The sequence below is a fragment of the Pongo abelii genome, chromosome 5, assembly GCF_028885655.2.
Source record: "Pongo abelii isolate AG06213 chromosome 5, NHGRI_mPonAbe1-v2.0_pri, whole genome shotgun sequence".
Classification (NCBI taxonomy): domain Eukaryota; kingdom Metazoa; phylum Chordata; class Mammalia; order Primates; family Hominidae; genus Pongo; species Pongo abelii.
The window spans coordinates 162,060,470-162,067,507 of NC_071990.2; positions in this window are offsets into that span (position 1 = coordinate 162,060,470).

Below are 7,038 nucleotides of genomic sequence, written 5' to 3' on the forward strand. Positions count from 1 at the left end.
CAATTTCTATTGTGCTACTGGGCCCTGAAGATGGGGGACCTGACTGTGAGGACCAATGACAATGTGGCAACAGTTGCCCATATGAATGGGCTCTGTCAGAACCACCAAGTCACGAGATCAGGTGGGCCCACTGTATCATGGAATGGGTGCATTTGGTATTGAGTACGAGCTGAGCCAGAAGGTTTTCCAGCTCATGAACAGGTAGCCCAGGACCCCATGTCACCCACTGTGTTGCACAGGGTCAAATAGACACATGGGCAGTGGAGAGTCACTTGACTGATGGGCCACTGGTCTAAAAAGAGAAAGATTGGAAGGCTGGGGAGTTGGAGGCCTGAGGCAGTGGTGTGTATATGGACACAGGAGAAGGATGAGTATTCCGTGTCATGTGTTGTATGCTTCCACCTTGGAAAAGGAATTGAACAACTGAGGAAACAAAATGACTAAGCCAAATGATATGAGCTGGCCAGTAACTGGTCACCACCAGGTCAGCCCAGTGGATACCTGGGGAGGCCAGCTGAGGCAGGAATGGAGGCGTGGGTGCAAGACCCTGGGCTTGCAAGGGGCAGGGCGGATCGAGCTGCTGCTGCCACCAAATACACAACCTGCCAGCAACAAAGACGAATGCTGTGCCCCTACAGGCTCCATCCCTCTAGGAGGCCTTGGTCACTTGGTGGTAAGTTGACCACATCGGAGCCTGTCAGCCATTTAAAGACCAGCTCTTCTCCTGGACAGAAATGGACACAGTGCTTTGCTTCCTGCAGGCCCCCAGCCACTACACTAATGAGAAGAATAGGATTCTTTTTTAAGGAGCTAGCATTTGCTAGAATGGTCCTCAGAGTTACAGCTCCCTATCATCAAGTTGATTGCAAACATTCATCTGCAAACAGCTCTCTTAGCTCATGAGCCATGCAAAACCAGCTGGTGGCTGAATGCAGCCTGTGGCCATCATTTTATATGCATCATTACTGAGTCTTATGTAACAGTACAGATGTGCCACCACATCTGTGTTCCAGGTGGCAAGAAGAAAAAGAAGGACATGGACATCAATTCTTTTTGAAGGAGACTTCCGAAGTCCCAGCCAATACTGCTAACATCTCCTTGGCCAGAACTTGGTCACGTGGCCACACATTCCTGCAAAGGAGGCTGGGAAATGCAGTTGTTTACTCCCATTGTTGGAACTCGCTATGAATCTTAATTTTCATCAGTTTACTTCATTTGTTAGGAGCTACTGATAGACTCAAGTAAAATTGTAATTCTCCAAATAACTTAAAATAAAGACATTGATGTTAATTAAATATAAAACAAATAACTAATAGAGACAATCAGCCAAGCTAAAACAACTCTCTTAAGAATACAATAAAAATTGGCAAGCCTTTGGTAACATTAGTCAAGAAAAATAGCAGAAGGCGTAAATAACCAAAATAGCCCATGCGAAGAGGGACAGAATTCCAGAGGCTGTGGGACGATTCTGGTCTGGCTAGAGATGCTGGTAGCTTCTCTTCTTGCCAATATGAACTTCTTAGCATTGCTCAAAGCTGTCCTCTGTGCTCACAGCCCACCCCTTTGCTGGCGGCTTTCACATGTTCTGTTGCCCTGTTCCCTCCTTGGCCCCTCACCTCTGCCCTCTTCCATCTCACCTGTGCTGTGCTTTCAGACTCTTGCAGCCTCCAGAAGAAATCCTAGACCACTCAGCATCCAAAGCCCTTCTTGGGCTATTGCTGGTCTCTTTTCCAGCTCTACTGTCTAGTCCTAAATTAAAACACAGTCGATTCTCCAAGTTTCTCCCTGTAACTGCCTCCTTCCATAATCTTGCTCAGGACTCTTCTACTTTTCTTCTCAGAGAACCCAAATGTAATCAAGTAAAATGTTACCATTTCTCCAAGGTTCCTGATATGGTTTGGATTTATATCCTCGCCCAAATTTCATGTCAAACTATGATCCCCAGTGTTGGAGGTGGGGCCTGGTGGGAGGTGATTAGATTGTGGGGCGGATTTCCCCCTTGGTGCTGTTCTCTTGATAGTGAGTTCTCCTGAGATCTGGTTGTCTAAAAGTGTGTAGCACCAGCCATGTGTAGTGCTGACTCCCCCTTTGCCTTCTGCCATGATACGAAGCTTCCTGAGGCCTCCCCAGAAGCAGAAGCCGCTATGCTTCCAGTACAGCCTGTGGAACCGTGAGCCAATTAAATCTCTTTTCTTTATAAATTACCTGATCTCAGGTAGTTCTTTATAGCAGTGTGAGAACAGTCTAATACAGTCCCCAAGTTGGAAACCAGACTTCTTCTCCCCAACTCCTATAATAATTTTTGTATCTTTTTATCTTGACATCATTTCACATACATAGAAAAGCTGCCTGAGTAATAAAAAGAAGTTCTGTGTACCATTTCCCAGATTCACAGACTACTCACATCTTGCCTTACTTTTTTCTCCCTCTGCACACATGTGTGCTTGTATGCATATACACACACACATACACACACACACACTTTATGAAACGTGAGAGTAAATTAGAAACATGTTGCCTCCTTTTCCTTAAGTGCTTCTGTGTGTATGTCTTAAGACCAAGGACATTTTCTTGCATAACCACAGTGCAATAATCAAAATTAGAAATTGTAACATTGGTACAGTACTATTATCTAACCCAAAGTCTATATTCCAATTTCATCAATTGTCCCAATATGTCCTTTATAGCTGTGGTCCCCAAACCAGGATCAATCCAGGAGCATTGGCTGCTCTTGGTTACCATGTCCCTTTGGTCTCCTTCAATCTGCATCAATTCCTCAACATTCGTTTGTCTTTCTTCCAGGACTGTGAATGGATTTGTCTCACAGACCTTAACAATTGCTCCCTCATATAATGGTTATTTATGTACATTATTCATGTCCATTGCCAACCATTCGACTCCTCTGAGGGGTAATCAGTATGTGGCACAACTTTCAAGCTTGCCCAGCATTTCCCAAAGTGCCTGGCACATTCTAGATTTGTTACAAACAAAAGGACAGCTGTCCCAGTATTTGGAGAGGTTGCGTTGTAGGAATATTTCCTAGCTCCAAAGAATCTGTCTCAATTAATGGTGCACCTGGAAACTGAAGATGATTCCTACATTTTGATAAAGAAGGTGGTGGGCCAAGAAGAGGAGAGAGATTTTTAAAATATTTCCATAAAATTGAGAGCAAAGAGCACAAAGCAAGACCACTCAGGCCTTAGCCCTTGTCTTGTGCTGTGGACTCCATGCCCTGCCCCCAGTAGTCTCAGCAGCAGACGTGTCTACCTTCCTTCACAGAGGAGTTTAGTCTATGTTTGGTCTCTTTGTTTGAACTGGATCTTTTCTATTAACATTTAAACATGTTGATGCCTCTTTCACCCTAAAATAAAAGCCCTCACTATACTTCAGTTGTCCATCTTTCCCAGTGACTCTATCAGTAGCTATGAACAAGAATGGCATTGGTGTCACCAAACTGAAGGGATGTTTTGCAGACCTTAGCTCACTTGGCCTTTCAGCACTATTAAACCCCCTCCATCATGGACTTCAGGAAACACTCTCTTATTCTGGCTTCTCAAGACACCGCGCCCTGGGTCTCCTCCTGCCTCTGCGGTCACATCTATATTTCCTGTGAGGCTCCTTCTCAACCCAGCCATTAAATATGAGCCTCCTCAGTGTGTGGAGCCTTCTCTTTGCACTTGCTACTCTCTCCCTCCTCATGTCAGCCTTGTCAGTGGCTTTAACTGACACATATGTAAATGGCTGAAATTTACACACCCAGGCCTGCCTTCTCCCTAGAGCTCCAGACCAAATATCTCACTGCCTCTTTGACATCTCCATTAGTGCGTCTCAAAGGCACCCTAAACTCAACATGGCTGGATTGGTTTCCTAGGGGCGCAATAACCAAGTACCACAGACTTGGGGGCTTCAATAGCAGAAATGTGTCCTCTCACGATTCAAGAGGCCAGAAGATCAAGGTGTGGGCAGAGGTTGACAACTGTTTTACCCAGTGAGGCACAGGCGATGTGTCAGCTGCGGGTTGGCTGTCATCACCGGGTCAGGGATCTGATGGGTTTTAGATGTCCCAGTGCAGGCAGAGCCACAGTGAAGTCTCTTCCTTCTCTCTCAGCCTGAGGGACTGAAGCTCCCCTTTCCCCAGACCCGAATGGAGAATGAACAAGTGTCAGCCCCCACTGAAGACCACACAGAAAAAGACATGAGACTTTGGGGAGGGGAGTGAGGAGGAAAGAGCAGAGAATGAGGATATTAAAAGATCTGAGGGGTAGGGGGAAGAAGGTACGAGAGGAAGGGCACCCCCAAAATCCAGAATTAAGGCACCCCATTGTGAGCTGCCCATGAGTCCAGGGCGAGTACAGAGAACAGCGAATAATGTAGAGATTCCAGCCCTGTATTTGCAAAGTGCTGTGATGGACGGGCCTCTATTCCAAAGCAAAGAATGACTAATGCTTTTTTGGATGTGTGTGCCCCGGCTGGCCCCCCCACCCCGCTTCTCCTCCAGGCAGCACCCTTGCCTTTGGCCAACGTGGACTGCAGGGAGCCAGTGTGGATGGTGGGGTCAAAGCCTGGGGGAAACCAGCTTGGTCTGAGAACGCCTTTGTGGCTGGCCTTGCCCCTCTCCTCTCCCTGACATGAAGTTGATATATCCTTAGGGCCATTTGTTTCTTTCTTCAGAACACTGATCACAGTGGACACTCTCATTTGTTTGTGTGATAATTGTCCTATTTCCGGCTCTTTGAAGGTCATGGGTAACTGGGGGCTGACTTTTTTCTCATCGTTTCAATTCTCATGCATATTAATTAGTCCCTTAAAAAGTATTCATTGTCTGATAAATAAATAAATAAATTGATTTACTCTCTTCTGTGAAGACACTGGCTACTTTGGCTATTTTGAAATATAAGGGAGTAAATATATTTAGCCAAGAAAAAGCCATGAAACATACTTTCCAATTACAGATAATATTCATCCTAAATATGTAACTGTAATTTCCCAAGGAATGAAAAAATTATTTAAAAAAACTCTTGGCCGGGCGTGGTGGCTCATGCCTGTAATCTCAGCACTTTGGGAGGCCAAGATGGGCAGATCACGAGGTCAGGATATCGACACCATCCTGGCTAACACCCCGTCTCTACTAAAAATACAAAAAATTAGCCAGGTATGGTGGCGGATGCCTGTAGTCCCAGCTACTCAGGAGGCTGAAGCAGGAGAATGGCATGAACCCAGGAGGTGGAGCTTGCAGTGAGCAGAGATCGCGCCACTGCACTCCAGCCTGGGCGACAGAGCAAGACTCCCTCTCAAAAAAAAAAAAAAAAAAAAAGAATAAAAACTCTTAAAAGGATGTAAGTTTATATTTATTAAAATATATTTTTATCATGTGGCATGTTTTATTCTCAAACTCAGGGTGTCATCTTCTTTTAGAAGCACATGCTAACACCTCAGTTCTGTTTTCTGATCCAATCTGAGTGAACAGGAAAATTTAACCCATTCACTTTAAATATAATAAAGTGAAGGAGTGATGAAAGAATGCAAACAAGGACCGGCTGTGTTCTGTTCAAAAGAAGGTGAAATTGTCTGAGATTACAGCAGTCTGATTTTGTCAATTTCCCCATTGCTAAGGCCCCAATCCCCTTCTAGTTTCCAGCTGGGGCCCACAAAGCTTTTGACTGAGCCCAGTTGATTTTTCAGTCACCAGCCTCCTTCCCTGAGACAATCCCCTCCCTCCATCTTTTCCTCCCATTTCCCAGCACCCAGAACTTTCCCATTTCATCCTGTATCAAAATGGTGTGCTCAGAAAAGGATGCGACTTTCAAAGGCCTAGAGTGACCAGCTTAGCAACTGAGAAGCTTAGCAGCTTCTCAGGAACTTACATTTAAGCTTTGAGAGGAATTATGGAATCAACACCTTTGTTTCCAAGTAAAAAAATTTCTAGATCAAGCAAGAGATATTTTGGAGATTAAACTGTAGCTACAGTTTAGCATACTGATACTTTTTAAACAAACAGCAATATCATGAGCTTTTCACATTATTATTATTATTGTTATTATTATTATTATTTTGAGATGGAGTCTCACTCTTTCACCAGGCTGGAGTGCAGTGGCACGATCTTGGCTCACCACAACCTCCACCTCCCAGGTTCAAGCAACTCTCCTGCCTCAGCCTCCAGAGTAGCTGAGAGCTTTTCACATTATTAAAGATTCTTTGAATACAGGATTCCAGACTTAGATATTTTATTGGACTCCCCCTCAGAGACTTATTAAGAATCCAGGCCAGTCATGGTGGCTCATGCCTGTAATTCCAGCACTTTGGGAGGCTGACGGTGGTGGATCGCTTGAGGTCAAGGGTTTGAGACCAGCCTGGCCAACATGGTGAAACCCTGTCTCTACTAAAAATACAAAAATTAGCTGGGCGTGGTGTCCAGCTACTCAGGAGGCTGAGGCAGGGAGAACTGCTTGAACCCAGGAGGCAGAGGTTGCAGTGAGCCGAGATCGTACCACTGCACTTCAGCCTGGGCAACAGGGCGAGACTCCATGTGAAAAAAAAAAAAAGAATCCAGTTGGTTGATCCCAAGAATCCCATAAACAAGACAGTGTCTGAATTGTGCAGCTATATTAGCCTCCACAACACTGTTCAGTTGATTTGCTTATTACAAAATGAGAAAAGGAGACATACTTTCTCCCCAGGCCCCTAGGCAAGATTTGGTCACAGCACATAGCAAAGGGAATTTCTCTTTGGTGACTACTCAACAGGATGAATTCCTGCTATCTATGATCAGCTACGTATTGACATCCAGGGAGGGTTCTGGACACAGAATGCTCTCAGTGCTTCATTTTGGCTACATATCTCCCTCTATCAAGGTTCTAGTGTCAGAATAAAACTTGTAGACATTGCTTGGATGATCCAGATAATTAATCGGCAATGCTGAAATTCCCAAAAAATAAAGGCTTTTGTGTTACTGTCTTCTATAACAATACGATGATCAAAATGCATAGCAGGAGCAACTGGTAAATGAAAAGGAAAGCAAAACCTTAGGTCAGGTATTCC